The following is a 19,530-nucleotide window of genomic DNA, read 5'->3' as shown; positions in this document are numbered from 1 at the left end:
TAGGTTCAATGGCTGTCTGGACGTCAAGATGTACTCACATCAAATACTCGTATCCTTATTGAAGCATTACAATGTATTACAACCATGTAACCATGATCCCTTAATCGGAACAGCATTACGACCTAATATAGGAATAACGTAACGGACTGCTGGTAATAAGCTCCTGATTCGGCTACATACATAGCTGTAACAGAAATAATCAAAGTAGATCCGTGGCACGACAGACAGAAGATATATACTTGCATAGCTCTGAACCCAGGTGATCCCATCGTTTGACAGAACTTTACAAACCACGAAATTTGCAGCGGAATTTGAGGGAAACTTTAACGTCAACATCTGCACTGAAGCTACATTATATTGTGTGGCACAGGGTAGTTATGGTATATACATAACTTTCTAATAATCCTACCTGATAATGGTCCGACTGATGAACAATACTCAAGAAATGCCGAACGAGTCTTTTGAAAACCACTTCTCTTGTGGATGAGGTAATTCCCTTCAGATTGTTCCAGGATCTCTTAGATACTCCTCTGCTTCTCTGTGACAATTTTTTAATTGGTCTTGCCTCTTTAGTCCATATATGACAGCTATTCTGAGGTATTTTCCGGTTGTTATTGTATCCAATGTTTTATTGCCAAACTCATAACCTATGCACGTGCAGGACATTACATTTATTTACTTGCAGTGTCAACTAGACCAATCGTGAACTACAATGAGATTTTCACTCTGCAGCAGAGTGTGCTGATATGAAACTTCCTGGCAGATTAAAACTGTGTGACCAACCGAGACTCGAACTCGGGACCTTTGCCTTTCGCGGGCAAGTGCTCTACCATCTTTTTTTTTTTTTTGTATGGGTTCATGAAGTATTTATTGTTGATCGGAAGTGATAGTTAAGGTCATCAGATTTAAACCAGAAAAATTTGTCGTCTTGAAGGTTTCAGAGAACGTAAAGGAATTGCTAACGCCGGTGTTAGAAAATGTCTACAGTTAAATGCTATTGCAAAAATTTAGAAGAAGGGAACTACATTAATGAACATGTGCACTTCATAAACAACCTTCTGACATGGTAGACCTATATGACGAACAAAGCTCAAATTTATATCGTTGACAGTCGGTTTGAATCTTTTCAGAGTCTATTTTACAGTGAAGCACCTTGGAATTTGCAAAGCAGAAATCCATGATATTAACTTAATTTACTAAGTCGAAATCGGACGAAGATTGATGTTTAAAGGCATTCTTCAGATTTTGCATAAGAAATTTTTACTAGCAGTTTGCAACTCCATTAATTAAAATGGAAAATAAAAGGTTGTAGTCAGCGGCTTCTACCGTGATTCGAACAGCTATGTCTTATAGTACAAGCACTGCAACGCACAAGGGACCCTCTTTTTTTTTTTTTTTTTTTTTAAATTTTGTAGTGTACCGGTGGGGGCTTGGGGGGCAAAGTGGGCAGGGGTCGAAACCTGAGGTCTGGCCACAGTGTCCCCCTCACCACCACCGAGCCTGTGGTGCTTAGGGAAGTGGGAGACACAGGAAGCAACAGTAGCGGAAGGCGTTGTTATTTATTTATTTGCATGTGTTTTTGTAATATTCACTAATATCATGAAATTTTGGGAACACAGATGCGAAAGAGAAAATAAATATAAATTCTGGGTAAAGAAAAAGAATGGAAAAAGGAAAAGCAAAAAGAAATAAAATCCGCGCAATCTGCGACGCGCTCTCCCATCCGCGGAGGTCAGAAGTAGAATAGATCGTAGGCGGTTGAAACTCAGACGCCGCCGGGGGAGGAGGGGTGGGTGCCATCTGTGCCAGGCACCCCCCAACTCAGTGGAGGTCTAACAAAGACCGCTCGAAGATAGTAAGCAAATAATGTTCGGTAACGTGGCGTGTTTTCACGAGCTGCATGGGCTGTTCGTAAATAGGTCCAGAAGTCGAGGCGGGATTTAGGTCCCTCATTAAAGAGATAAGCGACCGCCCACCCTTTGACCCACGTAATAGCTTGACATTTGGCGGCGGGAAAATGTCGGTCCTCCAGGTATAGAAACATTCGAGGCTCGACTGTGTCTGGTGGCACCCGGAGATAGCAGGCAATGATTTGCTGCACGAAGCGCCATACATCTTGCGATGAGGCGCATGTCGGACGGTGTTCATCAGTGTCCAGTTGCTGGCAAAGGAGACAAAGAGGGGATTCTGTCAAGCCAATGTTGTGCAGGCGCTGCTTCGTGGCAAATTTCCTGTTGACTATGTGATACCACAGTGCCCGGACGTTAGTAGGCAGGAAGGGCTGGTGGACGGTAGTCCACACTATGGGCCATTTGATGGAGGGGTGTTTGGTCTCCATCACATTCCGGGGAACACAGCGCAGCAACAGGCTGTAAAAATCCTTAGTCCTAGGTGGGCGTGTATCTGGGAGACTGGTATGTATGTAACTGTAGTAGACGAAAAAGGTCGAAATATGGGACAAATGTGGCACGATACGGCCGACGGACACCGGTGGAGAGGTGGAAACAGGTAGGAGGACCTCAAGCAAGCTGCGTGTTAGAGATGTACCCTGGCCCATCCACTGTTTTCTCATGGTACTCATGTACAAGGCTGCAGCTCGCATACGGACATTGACGAGCCCGACACCACCATACCGTGAGGGCAGGGTAAGTGTCTCATAACGGACTTTAAACATTGAACCAGCCGTGAGATAATAGCCAAAAGCTGCCTGAAGGTTGCGCCCAATTGCAGTTGGCAGAGGGAGGACTTGCGCGATGTGAACCAATTTTGATGCCACATAAAGATTAATAAACGCAACCCGTTGAAGTGTGTCCTGGCGGTGCAAGAGGTTCTGGCGGACGTCGTTGCGGATGACGTGTAACATCCGACAGAAATTCGTTGCCGCCTTGCGTGTGACCGTGGGGGTAAAGGTAATGCCCAGGTACCGGAAAGTCCGCACAAGCGGCAGTGGTGCCACTTCACCCTCCTGGAGGCCTCGTCCAATGTGCATTGCCGAAGATTTGGCGACATTCATGGCACTGCCAGCGGCAGCCCCATAACGGGTAATCAATTCGAGGACATCCCGAATCTCAGAGCCGGAGCGAATGAGGAGGAGGAGGTCATCAGCATATGCCCGACAGCGAAAAGTGTGTTGGCGTAGGGTGAGGCCAGAGAGCTTGGTCGTCAAGCCCCCAGTAAGGGGCTCAAGGGCAATAGCATACAGGAGGGCAGAGAGGGGGCACCCCTGCCGTATCGAACGGCAGATAGGTACCGGCCCGGCTATATGTCCATTGACTTGGACACGTGAACTGGCACTGTCGTAAAGACGCCGGATGACGTCGAGAAACGGAACGGGGATGCCCATTTGGGCTGCCACCGAAAACAGGAAACGATGACGCACTTTTACGATGGTGCTGTCGAAGTCTATAGCGACGACCGCTGCCCGGAGCCTGCAGGCCGCCGCTATCGCAATTACGTCGCGGCATTCCCCTGTGGCAGTCTGTATGTTAATCTGTCCGCCAGGCGTCGTTTGCTCTGGCGAGAGGATATGAGGGAGTGTAGTTCGGAGCCGCATTCCCAGTAAGCGCGCGAAAATCTTGTAATCGGCATTGAGGAGGGTGAGCGGTCTGTAACTCGTGACCATCGAACCACGGGCTGGTTTGTGGACTGGTATAATGATGCCCTCAGCAAAGGCGGGTGGGATTGCTTGGTCAGATGTTATCAGTTCTTGATACATAGTCGTCCACCGTGGGGCCATGAGGTCCCGAAAGGTACGGTAAAACTCAACCGGTAAGCCGTCAATGCCGGGCGATCTGTTGACTGCACCCTTGGCGATTGCGTTGTTGACTTCGTCTAGCGTGACCGCCACTGTCAAAGCATCCGCCTCCGTGTGGGGGAGGGTGCGCGTGACGTAATTCAAAATGGAGTCGTCTGCTGCAGTTTCAGCGTCGTCATCACTATAAGTACGACGGTAGTGCTCGACGAATGCGCGGACGATGTCATTCTGAGTGGTCACCTGCGTTCCAAGAGGCGTGGTCAGAGTGCTGATGATCTGCCGACGACGCCTTCGTTTGTCGGACACTGTATCATGCATGGATGGAATTTCTAAATCCACGTGATCGTGGCGCCGCGTCCGTATCACGACCTCTTGCAATTTCCGGCGTGCCAGCGCAATTATCTTCGCCTTAGTTCTTTGCCGTTCCAACTGGTTGTCTGGGTTTGGCGGTTGAGCATCCAGATCTCGGAGAATCGCGTAATAGAAGTCAACAGTGGTGCGATGCCAGTCGGCCATGTCCTTCCCGTATCTCATCAGTGTCCTCCGGATCGCCGGCTTGGCGCAGTCCAACCACCATGTCAATGTCGAGTGGTAGCGGGGAAGGCGTCGTTCGCAGGCTGTCCACGTTTCAGTGACTTGTTGGCGACACGCCAGGTCATGCAAGTGTGAGGTATTGAGTTTCCATGGCGCACGGCTCCGCCATACTGATTGCGGCGGAAGGAGCACCGTACAGATGTAAGCGCAATGGTCGGAAAAGGCCAGCGGCCAGCGTTCGGCGCCCCGTATCGCAGATCTAAGAGTTTGTGAGACATATATCCTGTCTAGTCGGCTTGCGGAATGACTTGTAAGAAAGGTATGGCCAGAAAGGTCGCCGTGTTGTACTTCCCAGGTATCGTGAAGCAGGAGGTCTCGCACCACTATACGTAGCTCCTGGCATGTAGTATAGTGGGGAATCTGATCTTTAGGATGCAGAACGCAGTTAAAGTCACCTCCTAGTAGGCAGTGGTCATAACGCCCTAAAAACAGGGGAGTGATTTGCTCGGAATAAAACTGGGCTCTTTCATGCCGTCGGTCGGTGCCTGAGGGAGCGTAGACATTAATGATGCGTGTCCCCATGGCAGTGACTGCCATGCCCCGAGCTGATGGAAGGAAGGCGACATCGGTCACAGAAATCCCGTGGCGGACGTAGATGGCCACCCCGCGGCCCATAGGATCACTCGCAGAGGCGTGGGCGGTATAGCCATTAATATCTGGGAGACTAGCCAAGTGAACTTCCTGCAGAAGGGCGAAATCAATATCCGAAGCCCAGAACATCTCCTGCATAAGGCGGATTTTCACCCTGGAACGGATGTTGTTGGTGTTGATGGTTGCTATCCGGTAGGCCTGGTGTCGTATTGCTGGAGGCTGGTCCACTCCGCCGTCCGCGCAAGGGTGTGGGCGTCGCAGCGGAACGTTATCCCGCTGGGCCGCAGGGGAGTCTGGGGAGAGTATGATTAGTGGTGCGGCCGTGACGGCGCAGGGTCCCGTAACGGCTCCTGCTCCATGACCTCCTCCTCGTGCCACGCCGTGGAAGCGGAAACTGGTGTATCGTCCATTTTGTCTGCAGAAGATGTTGTAATTGTGCGTGGTGTAGTGTCGCCTGTGAGACGTTCATGTTTTAGTTCAGCGGCAGCACGGGGCGCAGGCACACCGATAGAAGCCTCCACGCTCATTGCGTCTTCGTCAGCAGTAGCGGGTTCTGACGCCTCGTGCTGGTCGACGGGTACGTCCTCCTCGACTTGTAACGTCCCCTCTTGGCCGGAAACGGTGCGACGTCTTCGCTTGCGACGTTTCGGGGAACGTTGTTTCCTTGTGCGACCCTCCGTGTCCGACGACGGAAGGGAGTCGCGTCGTTCTGGCAGAAAGGCCGCTGTAGGAACGATGAGCGAGTCGATCTCCATCGTGTTTCCGAGATCAGGGTCAGCGCCTGGTTGCGTCGGCATCTTCGGAGCGGCGTCAATGGCCGGCCGAGGCGGCGGGTCGTCCGAGGCGCTCTCCGTCGGTGTCTGGTCGGGCTCGTTGGTGGCCTCGTTTGTGGTGACCGGGCGACGTGGCAAAGTGGTAGGAGAAGCCAGAGCAGCGGCATAGGTCACCGGTAGCACTGTAGGTTGTGACGTGGGTGGTTTTCGGCAGCTGGAAGTTGCGTAATACGCCGTTGTAGGCATTCGGATCTAAGGTGGCCTTCTTTGCCGCACCCGGAACAGGTCCGAGGCTGGCCATCGTATACAATTATGGCACGGCAGCCGCCGATCTGTAAGTAGGGTGGGACGTGGCTTCGGAGATCTATGGTGACCTGACGGACCCCGTTCAGGACAGGATACGTCCGAAACTGTGTCCACTTCTCCGCAGTGTGGCCGTGGACTGTGCTGTATGGGCGTAGTGCCGCGACGACTTCCTCAGCTGGAAGTTCGAATGGCAATTCGAAAATGCGTATCGTTCGCATACCTAAGCCTGCGTGGTCGACGGTTACCTCCCCCACATTGCCATCAGCGTGACAGAAGCGGAGCCCCTGTTTGGTCTCTCGTATAGCGCGCGGAAAGAATAAACACCTATATCTTTCCGTACGAGCTCTGACTTCCCTTATTTTATTGTGGTGGTCGTTCCTCCCGATGTAGGTCTGTGTCAACAAAATATTTTTGAATTCGGAGGAGAAAGTTGGTGATTGGAATTTCGTGAGAAGGTTCCGTCGGAACGAAAAACGCTTTTCGTTTAATGATTTCCAGCCGAAACCCTGTATTATTTCTGTTACACTCTCTCCCACATTTTGCGATAGTACAAAACGTGCTGCCTTCCTTTGAACATTTTCGATGTACTCCGTCAGTCCTATCTGGTAAGGATCCCACACCGTGTAGCAGTATTCTGAAAGAGGACGGACAAGTGTAGTGTATTCAGTCTCCTTAGTAGGGCTGTGTCTTTCCAATGAAACGCAGTCTTTGGTTAGCCTTCCCCACATTTTCTATGTGTCCTTTCCAATTTAAGATGTTCGTAATTGTAATTCCTACGCTTTTAGATTATACTGATTTATAGTGTAACCGAAGTTTAACGAGTTCCTTTTAGCACTCATGTGGATGACCTCACACTTTTCGTTATTTAGGGTCAACGGCCACTTTTCGTACCATTGAGATATTTTTTCTTCTAAATCGTTTTGCAGTTTGCTTTTGTCTTCTGATGACTTTATTAGTCGATAAACGACAGCGTCATCTGCAAACAACCAAAGACATCTTCTCAGATGGTGTCCCATATCGTTTATATAGATAAGGAGCAGCAAAGGGCCTATAATACTACCATGGGGAACGCCAGAAATCACTTCTGTTTTACTCGATGACTTTCCGTCAGTTACTACGAACTGTGACCTCTCTGACAGGAAATCACAAATCCAGTCTCATAACTGACACGATATTCCATAATCACGCAATTTCACTATGAGTCGCTTGTGTGGTACAGTGTCAAAAGCCTTAAGGAAATCCAGAAATACGGAATCGATCTGAAATCCCTTGTCAATAGCACTCAGCACTTCATGTGAATAAAGAGCTAGTTGTGTTTCACAGGAACGATGTTTCCTAAGCACATGTTGACTATGTGTCACTAAACGTTTCCTTCGAAGTAATTCATAATGTTCGAACACAATATAAGTTCTAAAATCCTGCTGCATATCGACGTTAACGTAATGGGCCTGTAATTTAGTGGATTACTCTTACTACCTTTCTTGAATATTGATGTGATCTGTGCAACTTTCCAGTCTTTGGGTACGGATCTTTCGTCGAGCTAATGGTTGTGTATGATTGTTAAGTATGGAGGTAATGCATCAGCGTACTCCGAAAGGAACATAACTGGTATACTGACTGGGCCAGAAGACTTGTTTTTATTAAGTGACTTAAGTTGCTCCACTACTCCGAGGACATTTACATCTACGTTACTCATGTTGGCAGCTCTTCTCGATTCGAATTCTGGAATATTTACTTCGTCTTCTTTTGTGGAGGCATTTCGGAAGGCTGTGTTTAGTAACTCTGATTTGGCAGCACTGTCTTCGATAGTATCTCCATCTGCTATCGTGTAGAGAAGGCATTGATTGGTTCTTGCCGCTAACATACTTCACATACGACTAGAATCTCTTTGGATTTTCTGTCAGGTTTCGAGACAAATTTTCGTTGTGGAAACTGTTATTGGCATTTCGCATTGAAGTCCACACTAAATTGCGAGCTTCTGTAAAAGATCACCAATCTTGGAGATTTTGCGCCTTTTTAAATTTGCCATGTTTCTTTCGTTGTTTCTGCAATAGTGTTCTAACCCGTTCTGGGTACCAAGGAGTATCAGCTCCATCATTTGTTAATTTATTTGGTATAAACCTCTCAATTGCTGCCGATGCTATTTTTTGAATTTAAGCCAGATGTGGTCTACACTTATATTATTAATTTGGAATGAGTGGAGATTGTCTCTCAGGAAGGCGTCAAGTGAATTTTTACCTGCTTTCTTGAATAGGTATATTTTTCGCTTATTTTTCGAGAATTTGGGGATTAGAATATTCAGTTTCGCTACGACAACCCTGTGTTCAGTAATCCCTGAATCGGGTTTGATGCTCGATATTAACTCAGGATTATTTGTTGCTAAGAGGTCAAGTGTGTTTTCACAACTATTCACGTGGTCTCATGAACTAACTGCTCGAAATAATTTTCAGAAAATGAGTTTAGGACAATTTCGGATGATATTTTATGCGTAACTCTGTAATAAAACTCGTATTTTCCACAAACATATTGAGGGTAAATTAAAGTCATCACCAACTATTATCGTATGAGTCGGGTAAGTGTTTGAAATCAAATTCAAGTTTTCTTTGAACCTTTCAGCAACTGTATAATCTGAATTGGGAGGTCGCTAAAAGGATCCAGTTATTATTTTATTCCGGTTGCCAACGATGACCTCTTCCCAAACTAACTCACATGAAGCATCTATTTCAATTTCGCGACAAAATAACATACCTCTGACAGCAACAAACACGCCACCGGAACCGTGTTTAGCCTATTTTTTCGGAACACCATTAGGTTCTTCGCAAAAATTTCGTATAGCTTATATCCGGCATTAGCCAGCTTTCAATGCCTATAACGATTTGAGCATCAGTGCTATCTATTAGCGCTTGGAGCTCTGTTACTTCCCCAACACAGCCACAATAATTTACAACTGTTATACCGATGGTTCCTGCATCTATGTTCTTCCTGTGTTCAGCGTGCAGCCTTTGTGCCTGAAGACCTTCTTGTTTTCCCGAGACCCTCTAACCTAAAAAACCGCCCAGTCCATGCCACATAGCCCCTGCTACCTGTGTGGCCGACTCCTGCTTATAGAGCACACCTGACCTCTTTAGCAGAACCCGAAACCCAACCACCCTTTGGCGCAAGTCGTGGAATCTGCAGCCTACACGGTCGCAGAACCGTCGGAGCCTCTGATTCAGACCCTCCACTCTGCTCTGTACCAGAAGTCCGCAATCGCTTCTGTCGACTATGCTGCAAACGGTCACCTCTGCTTTCATCTTGCAAGCAAGACTGTCAGCCTTTACCACTTCTGTTAGCCGCTCGAAACCAGAGGGACTCTCTTGTGATCCAAAGTGACACACATCATTGGTACCGACGTGAGCAACCACCTGCAGTTGGCTGCACCCTGTGCTCATCATGGCATCTGCGAGGACACTTTCCACATCTGGAAGACTCCACCCGGTATGCACACGGAGTGCACATTGGTTTTCTTATCCTCCTTGTCAGCCAAGTCCCTGAGGGGCCCCGTAAGGCGCCTAACGTTCGAGCTAACAACTACCAATAATCCCACCCTCTGCAATTGCCCGGATCTTGCAGGCTGAGTGGTTTCCTCTGATACAGGACAGGCGGCAGCATCTGGCTCAACGACAGTGTAAGCCACAGACAGTACCTGGAGCCTGTTTGTCAGACAGACTGGGGAGGCCTTACGTGCGGCCGCCTGGGAAGTCTTTCTCCGCCTGCTACGTCCTGGGGCGACCTCCCACTCGACCACAGGTGAGGGGTCAGCCTCTGTGCGAGCAGTAAGTGGGTTGGTCACCGGTGAGGACCGTGCTGGACGTCCGTTGGATCCCCACGGCCGGCCCACAACAGAGGTGGCCATCCGCTGCAGCCTCAAGCTGTGTAACCGAGGCCATCACAGCCTTAAGCTGAGAGCGAAGTATCACCAACTCGGCTGGCAGCCCCACGCAACAATCGCAGTCCCTGTCCATACCAAAAACCGTGGAAAAGTAAACGATGCAGATAAACGGACTATCGGCAGGTGCTCCGCAAATCTACTGTAGACCCTGACGAAAACGCACGAACTGTGTCTAGTAATACTCAGATATTCAGAAACCTAACTACCTAAGCACTCAGGTGAAACTAAATAATTTGTCCCTGATTAGGAACTTTTAATACGTCACAAAATCGGTTTACTTTGTGACGCAAACGAAAACGCGAGAACTGTGACTATTAGATATTAAAATTTAACGCAGAAGCCCAAACTAAACTATTAATCAGTTACTTCCCAGTTGCTGCGTCTGTCGGATATGGCGAGAAGAATTTGACACAGCACTGGAAGATCTAAGTCGACACACGGACCATGGAGTTGACGACATTCCGTGTGTGCTTCTAACATCCTCCGGAGAGTCAGCCATGACTTAACTACTCCATCTCCTATGCAAGAAGTATGAGACAGAGAAAATAACTTCACACTTCAAGAACAATTTAATAATTCCAATCCCAAAGGCTGCAGGTGCTGAAAGGTGTGAATGTTACCGTATAATCGGCTTAATAACACACGCTTGCAAAATATTGACACAAATTATTTAGAGAAGAATGGAGAAACTAGTAGATGTCGACCTCGGGAAATATTCAGATTGGTTTGCGCAGAAGTCTAGGAACACGCGAGGTAGTACTTACGCCATGACTTACCTTAGAATACATGTTAAGGGAAGGCCAACTTTTGTTTATAGCTCCTGTGTACTTAAAAAATGCTTTTGTCAGTGTTGGCTGTCATATACTCTTTGAAATTCTGAAGGTAATGGAGGTAAAGTAGAGGGACCCAGGGCATATTTACAGCTTGCACAGAAACCAAATGAGAGCAGATGGGTATGAAAGGGAACAGTGGCAGAGAAAGGGAGGAGGCAGCGTTGTAGCATATCCCTGGTGTTATTCAATCCGTACGTTAAGGAGACTGTGAATGCAATCAAGGAGAAATTTGTTGAAGGACTTACAGTTCAGGGAGAAAAAGTTCGAGGTTTGCTGCTAACAGTGAAATTTTCTCGGAGACGGGTAGCGTCTTGGAAAAGCAATTGAATGGATGGGCAATGTGCTAGAAGTTGGATGTAAGATGAACATCAAGAAAAGCAACACAAGTGTAATGGAATGCAAGAGAATTAATTCAGGGCATGCTGTGGGAAGTAGGAACTGAGTTACTTAAAGTAGTAGATGACTTTTACTATTATGGCAGTGATATAACAGATTATGACCAAAGAAGGAAGGATATGAAATATATACCGGCAATGTTAATAAAAGGGTGTCTGAAGAAGAGAAATTTGTTAATACCGATTGTAGATTTAAATGCTGAAAGTCTCTTCTGATAGTTTTTGTCTGGAATGTAGCCATGTACGAAAATGAACCGTGGACATAAACAGTTCACACAAGAAGGGAATAGCGCCTTTGAAATGTGTCACTGTAGCATAACGCTGAAAATTAAATGGGTAGATCACGTAACTAATGAGGAAGTACTGAACATAAATTGGGAGAAAAGAAATATGTGTCATAACTTGACTAAAAGGAGGAAGAGCTTGACAGGACATATTCTGAAACGTCGAGTAAAAATTAGTGAAGGAAACCATGAGATGAATACGGTAACCAAGTATGTAAGTTGCAGTGGTTGTTCGAAGATGCAGACGCTTGCCCAAGATAGAGTACCGTGGAAACCCACATCAAACGAGTTTTCGGACTGTAGACCGCAACAGAAACAGTTTTGCCTATGTATTTACAGGGTGTTTCAAAAATGACCGGTATATTTGAAACGGCAATCAAAACTAAACGAGCAGCGATAGAAATACACCGTTTGTTGCAATATGCTTGGGACAACAGTACATTTTCAGGCAGACAGACAAACTTTCGAAATTACAGTAGTTACAATTTTCAACAACAGATGGCGCTGCGGTCTGGGAAACTCTATAGTACGATATTTTCCACATATCCACCATGCGTAGCAATAATATGGCGTAGTCTCTGAATGAAATTACCCGAAACCTTTGACAACGTGTCTGGCGGAATGGCTTCACATGCAGATGAGATGTACTGCTTCAGCTGTTCAATTGTGTCTGGATTCTGGCGGTACACCTGGTCTTTCAAGTGTCCCCACAGAAAGAAGTCACAGGGGTTCATGTCTGGCGAATAGGGAGGCCAATCCACGCCGCCTCCTGTATGTTTCGGATAGCCCAAAGCAATCACACGATCATCGAAATATTCATTCAGGAAATTAAAGACGTCGGCCGTGCGATGTGGCCGGGCACGATCTTGCATAAACCATGAGGTGTTCGCAGTGTCGTCTAAGGCAGTTTGTACCGCCACAAATTCACGAAGAATGTCCAGATAGCGTGATGCAGTAATCGTTTCGGATCTGAAAAATGGGCTAATGATTCCTTTGGAAGAAATGGCGGCCCAGACCAGTACTTTTTGAGGATGCAGGGACGATGGGACTGCAACATGGGGCTTTTCGGTTCCCCATATGCGCCAGTTCTGTTTATTGACGAAGCCGTCCAGGTAAAAATAAGCTTCGTTAGTAAACCAAATGCTGCCCACATGCATATCGCCGTCATCAATCCTGTGCACTATATCGTTAGCGAATGTCTCTCGTGCAGCAATGATAGCGGCGCTGAGGGGTTGCCGCGTTTGAATTTTGTATGGATAGAGGTGTAAACTCTGGCGCATGAGACGATACGTGGACGTTGGCGTCATTTGGACCGCAGCTCCAAGACGGCGAACGGAAACCCGAGGCCGCTGTTGGATCACCTGCTGCACTAGCTGCGCGTGGCCCTCTGTGGTTGCCGTACGCGGTCGCCCTACCTTTCCAGCACGTTCATCCGTCACGTTCCCAGTCCGTTGAAATTTTTCAAACAGATCCTTTATTGTATCGCTTTTCGGTCCTTTGGTTACATTAAACCTTCGTTGAAAACTTCGTCTTGTTGCAACAACACTGTGTTCTAGGCGGTGGAATTCCAACACCAGAAAAATCCTCTGTTCTAAGGAATAAACCATGTTGTCCACAGCACACTTGCACGTTGTGAACAGCACACGCTTACAGCAGAAAGACGACGCACAGAATGGCGCACCCACAGACTGCGTTGTCTTCTATATCTTTCACATCACTTGCAGCGCCATCTGTTGTTGAAAATTGTAACTACTGTAATTTCGAAAGTTTGTCCGCCTGAAAATGTACTGTTGTCCCAAGCATAGTGCAACAAACGGTGTATTTCTATCGCTGCTCGTTTAGTTTTTATTGCCGTTTCAAATATACCGGTCATTTTTGAAACACCCTGTACGTTCATACAGAACACCACAAGCCACCTTATGGTGGGCCGTACCATGCACCATTACCAGATATTTCATGTAATATTCCATTCGCAAACTGAGCTGGGGAAAAAAGACTATCAATGTGCCTCTGTACGAGCCCTAATCTATCTTGTCTTCGCGGTCCGTACGCGTAATGCACATTTGTGGCAGTAGAATCGTTCTCAGTCAGTTTGTCTGTTCTCTAAATTGTCTCGTAAGTGTTTGGTGAAAAGAACGTCGTCTTCCCTTAGGAATTCCCATTGTGTTTACAAAACATCTCTGTAATACTTGCCAGTTGATCGAATCTACCGACAACAAATCTAGCAGCAAGGCTCTGGATTTCTTCGATGATTTCGTTTAATGCGACCGGCTGAGTTTCCCAAACACTCGAGCAATACTCTAGAACTGGTCACTCTTCTGTTCTACTCACAGTCTCCTTTCTAGAAGAGCTACGCTTTCCTAATACTGTCTCAGTAAACAAAAGCCTTCCCTACTGCAGTCCTTAATTGCTTGTTATATTTCATTTCGCTTTGCAACAAATCGCCTACATATTTAATCCACATGATTGTGTCAAGTAGGTCAACATAAATTCCAGTTTAATTTAATTGAATTTATTGCAAAGATTTTTAGACCTGTTATCTGGAAACTCTAACAGGTCGTACATATTCGTTAATCATGGTGACATACAACGTTTAAAGTTACGTAGGTAGTAGCAAATCATGTTGTCAGCAATCTTCGGTGATACTAATGTAGAAATAAAGCCAGATATTTGAAAGATAATAATAAGTTTAAACAATCAACATTAAATAAAGGGTATTAACTGAGGATCCAAGAGAATGACTTCCATCTTATATTACAATATACGTTACTAGTAGCCTCGGAAGCGCTTGAGGTTTTTCGATTAACTCCAACTTTACTTACTTCTAAACCTATTCTTGCTACACTAGTCTATATCGCTGACAGTGGTATACGTGTGTCTCGGCAGTCCTCGATTCTGCGCATATCCGTGTGGGTGGCCTTTGCATTCTTTCTCTTCTTTCCTTTTTACTTTTCTGTTATTGTTTGCATATCGCAGTCTAACTGTCTGCAGTCTCTCTCTACCTGAAAAAAAGAGACTCTCAGAACGACATGACCAGCCGAACCTGCCTCTGCACATTCACAGACTGATGTGTTGCTACGTCCCAGTCGAAGCACATGGTTTAGGTATGGATCGCGACCTGTTAACAGCTGCATCATTCCTCGAGTAGGCGCAGCGTCGCACAGTTTGAGCCTGTTCCTAGTGCTTGGTAACACGCTATAAACACGCCTTGCCGTACTGCTAGTGTCCCAGTCAGACTACCAATCATCTAAATTCTGGGCTCTTAAATGTCGTTTATTAATAACCTGTGTTCCGGTTCCAAATGGCTCAAATGGCTCTGTGCAATATGGGACTTAACATCTCAAGTCATCAGTCCCCTTGAACTTAGAAACTACTTAACACTAACTAACCTAAGGACGTCAAACACATCCATGCCCGATGCAGCATTCGAACCTGCGACCATAACGGTCGCGTGCTTCCAGACTGAAGCGCCTAGAACCGCTCGGCCACTATGTGTTCCTGTGATTTCATACACGTGATCATATTGCTCACGGTCCGTCCAAAAGATTGCTGACCTGTGATGTAGTACGATATCCATCCGGCATATCCCAAGGATTACCAGTAAACCTCCAATCGGTACAAAAGCCCCCTGTGATCCTCAGAATACCCTCCGAATACCCTCCGCTGAATTCGTCTCATATTGTTTTGTAGCTGCCTAATCTATGACGAGGTGCCCAGACGCTGGCAGCGAAGTTGACTATGGCGTTGAAGATAGCTTCGTAGTATCATCGCACCACACGCAACGGTAATTTATCGTCAGCCTTGAGGACAGCCTTGGTAACCTTTTTGATTACCTTTCTCTGCTCCGCAAGCCATGGACGCTACAGTAATTTAAAAAGCCCTTGTACACACATTCTCGGACCCTGAGAGCTATAAGGCATACGAACGTCGCAGGTCACCAAAGACTGTCGAATTCTCCTGCAGTGTCAGTCATTGGCGTGACTGCAAACTTCGCTGTCGAATTTTCTACACTCTGAAGAAATCTATTAATCGCTTCACCCATAGACTTTTCTAACGCCATATTGACACTGGTTGAGACGCAAGAGCTCTCTGCGCGCCTGCAACCGTTCACAGCGCAGTCGCTGCTGAACTTTGGCCGAGACGTTTAATAAGCAAACAGGTCCATAACTTTTCGGTGATGCCGCTTTTTTATCGTTCCTTTTTCGTTCATTACTGGTTTAGCTGGTTTCCATATTTCCCGGATCCTACCTATTCGTAAAGCCTCGTATAGGAATGCTGTCAAATCAAGCAGTATCTGTGGACCTACCATCGGCACGGCTTCAGAGTATACGCCATCCAGACAAGGTGCGTTTGGAGTTTCGAGCTTCCTTCTTGACCAGACCGTATCGCCAACATCTGATTGTCATATTCGTTATTTACTGCATTTATAAGTTGTGCGTGTATCTCAGCCTCTGTGTTATCGTCAGGAGGCAGGGCAGTCAGCAGATATTCTGGTGACTCTCTCCGTCCAGTCGTCTTTGAGCTATCCACCTTACGAATTGCGGACATGATAGTAATTCCCTTAACCTTTTCAGTCAACAATTTATTCAGTCTTTGGCAGATATCAAATTGCAGGTGTATTCCTTCAGTTTCCTGAAGCAAAGTTTTGAAGCGCATCTTAATATCCCTGTATTCATGGAGCCTACTACTGCACTCCGATTGCCCTAGAGTATGTTCGTTCTTCTTCTCGATCGTACCCTTCACCTCAGAGTGGAGAGTTCAAGGCTCTAAGGGATCGTAGTCTGATTGTTTACCTTTTTCCTAGGAATATAAATGTCCTGTGCTCTTTGCAAGAGTTCAAGAGTTCAATTAGTAACTGAGCACCCAAATCTACATGAACCGTAAGCGATTCCATTCTAAATACTCCGAGGTAGACAACTAAGCCATCTCAATCAGATTTAGTGATGCCTAACACAATTCTGCTTTCCTCAGCTTGTCTTCTGTATTATTGTCATTTCCCTCTTCGACGTTAATTGTATTATGGCCACTGTATGTTAGGTACTGGAGCACTTGTCAACTATTAATTTTAGCTGCTGACATGCGGTTTGCTAAAGTGACATCTGTGTTAATAACTACACCAGCTTACTGTTCGAATGTACTCAGCTGGTCTTCCAGATTTAAAATAATGAGCTGTAGTTCCTGTATTGCTTCCTTTAGTACATCCTCTCATTCGTCAGTTTGCCTACTGTCCCACAGAAATGATTATGCATCTGTTGTCACAAGGAGACACGCAACTTGTCTATATAGAGAAACCGCTCGGACTTTACCTATATAAGGTACGATAGGGTGAGAGTAAGGCATGCTCACTACAACCCACTTTGTCTGCAGTCCTTCACTTCAATTGTGACCCTGTGCTTGTCCAACATAGTTGCCACCTTGGGTCACACTGTATATCCATTTGTAAAGACCGTGGCAGTCATTCCCTCATCGTGGCCAGTACCTGTTACTATATCTGCACGAAAATGTGGGAGCTCATTCTTTCTACAGTATGGTTCTTGCAAACAAAACATATTAATACTCAGCTGGTCAGTTAGTTTTCGTATTTCAGTCGTTGACAATTTACATCAAGCAGCATTTATCTGTACTATGTTTATCCTTTTACGTGTTTCGATTGCCAACAAAGCCCTTCGGAGAAGGAAGGCCTGGTTCAAAGATAAAGCGTCCAAACCCTTATATAAAATCCACATATTAATGCTCAGTGTCGAATGGTACTTTTACTCTCTTGAACGCCTGTCGAAGGAGGCCACATAATTATTTAAACTCAATGCATATGTTATTTACTCTCAAAAGAATTTTGGTGTAGGATACGCAATAGTTTTTCCTTTCTGATGCCCACCTCTGAAAATATGTCTTAGAGCAACCTGTAACACACTGGGAGCCTCCAAACTACTTAATAAGACATTCATTTCTAAATTATTATCAGATTTGTATGTGTGTAATTGAAAATCATTTAAGTAGGACTCGAAATATTAGGAATGCTTTATTGTATTTCATAGGAGTACCTGATTTTCACTGCACTTTACTGTTTTCGATTGTTGTACTCGTTAGTGTTGCTGCTAGAGACGCCTAGTGGAACAACTGCAGAACTGTTTTCTTGTTTTCTGGTGCAGAGCGGTTGCGTGGGTTGTAGGCAGACCAGGACTTTTTGCGCCGGATAGGGTGTGACCCATACAGGCGGAGCGCCGTGACATGCCAGAGGTGCGTGAACTTCTCTGTATGACTAACTGCCCATTCTTCAGCAGGAACCGAAACCAGAAGCGATAGTGATAGTGCACTTTGAGGTCTGGATTTACTTTGAGGTCTGGATTTAAGTCGACTTTCAATCGCATCCCAATGAGTTATTGGTTATAAGTGTAACATGGCGTTCCCAATCAATTTCTAGGACGTTATATAAAATGCCTAAAAGGACAAGTCATTGTGGAAAGACGGGAGATACTGGACTCATTTGATGAAAGAAGGAAATGTGAAAATGCAGCATACGAAGCAGCAAACAGGAAACACATACTGTCTGCAAACCTCTATTTTTCTTTACTCCGCCGTAGTGGGGATCCAAAACACTCGGGCAGTATTCAGGAATTTGAGGCACTACTGTTCTATATACAGTCCTCTTTGTAGATGAACTACACTTTCCTAAGACTCTCCCAGTAAGCCGAAGCCACTCCTGCTACTGTTCTCACGTGCTCGTTTCACTTCATATCGCTTTACAGCTTTACGCCTAGAAATTAATCCCCTTGACTATGTATACGAAAATTACAGTATTGTTTTTTTTTCCCTTTCATCTGCATTAAGATATCTCTTTACATTTAGAGCAAGTTACCCTACATCACACTAAAAGGAAATTCTAAGCCATCGTATATCCATGTACAGTCACAAAACGACGATACATTCCTCTTACCTCTTATACTAAAAGGTCACCTCAAGCCTTAGCAGACTTCTCCCCACCCTACCCGTTGTTGTCCACAAATCATTGCCTCACAGACGCTGCTTTATGACATGGTTTTTTGTCATCCTTACATAAACAATCATGGTCTCCATATGTTTCCCTACTGTAGACAGTACATTATGCTGTAAAATGTGTTATTCTTCAGCGTTTAAAGCTTAATAATTGCAACAATTGGACCACACCATAACCAAGGAAAACGCCCCAATTCCGTGACACCACATCCTTAGTTCTCCATTTTTGGCGATATACAGGGTGAGTCACTAATTATTGCCACCTAGAATAACTCCCAAAGTATGATGGTAGCTGAGATGACTGTGGGACAAAAGATGTATAGGACAACGGGGGCCATAATATGACGTTGTTTTTTTGAAGCTAGACGGGTTCGCGGCAGGGATAAAAAGGTCAACTTTGTTTCTTTACATAGGATGCTATAGTTTCGTACTTATTGTCTGATAGTGGCTATCGAGACGAATCCAATGACATGTAACAGCGATGGCCGGCCGATGTGGCGTCGCGGTTCTAGGCGCTTCAGTCTGGAACCGCGCGACCGCTTATGTCGCAGGTTCGAATCCTGCCTCGCGCATTGGTGTGTGTGATGTCCTTAGGTTAGTTAGGTTTAAGTAGTTCTATGGTAAGAATGGAGGAGACATAACGAAATGCTTCAATTAAAAGTGGTGTAAGGGAGGTGATGCTGTCTTTCGCCCATACTACTCACTGTCTACATCGTAGAACCCATGACGGAAACGGAAGAAAGTTTCCAAAGGGTGCTCAAAATTCACAGTAAGAAATTACCACTGATACGATTCGCTGGTGCAATTGCTATCGTTGGTTGAAATGAATTACAGGATCTATTGAATGAAATGAATAGTGTTATGAGTACAGAATAAGTACTGAGAGTAAACCGAAGAGAGACGAAAATAATTAGAAGTAGAAGAGAAACAGAACAGCGATAAAACATCACAACTTGGGATCAAGAAGTACACGCAGTTAAGGAACTATGTTATCTTGGAAGCAAAACGACCCACCAACCCATCTTGGACGAGGCAAGAAGAACATATAAAGCAGAGTAGCACAGGAAAAGGAGGCG

The sequence above is a fragment of the Schistocerca americana genome, chromosome 6, assembly GCF_021461395.2.
Source record: "Schistocerca americana isolate TAMUIC-IGC-003095 chromosome 6, iqSchAmer2.1, whole genome shotgun sequence".
Taxonomy (NCBI): Eukaryota; Metazoa; Arthropoda; class Insecta; order Orthoptera; family Acrididae; genus Schistocerca; species Schistocerca americana.
Note: the sequence above shows the minus strand (reverse complement) of the source record.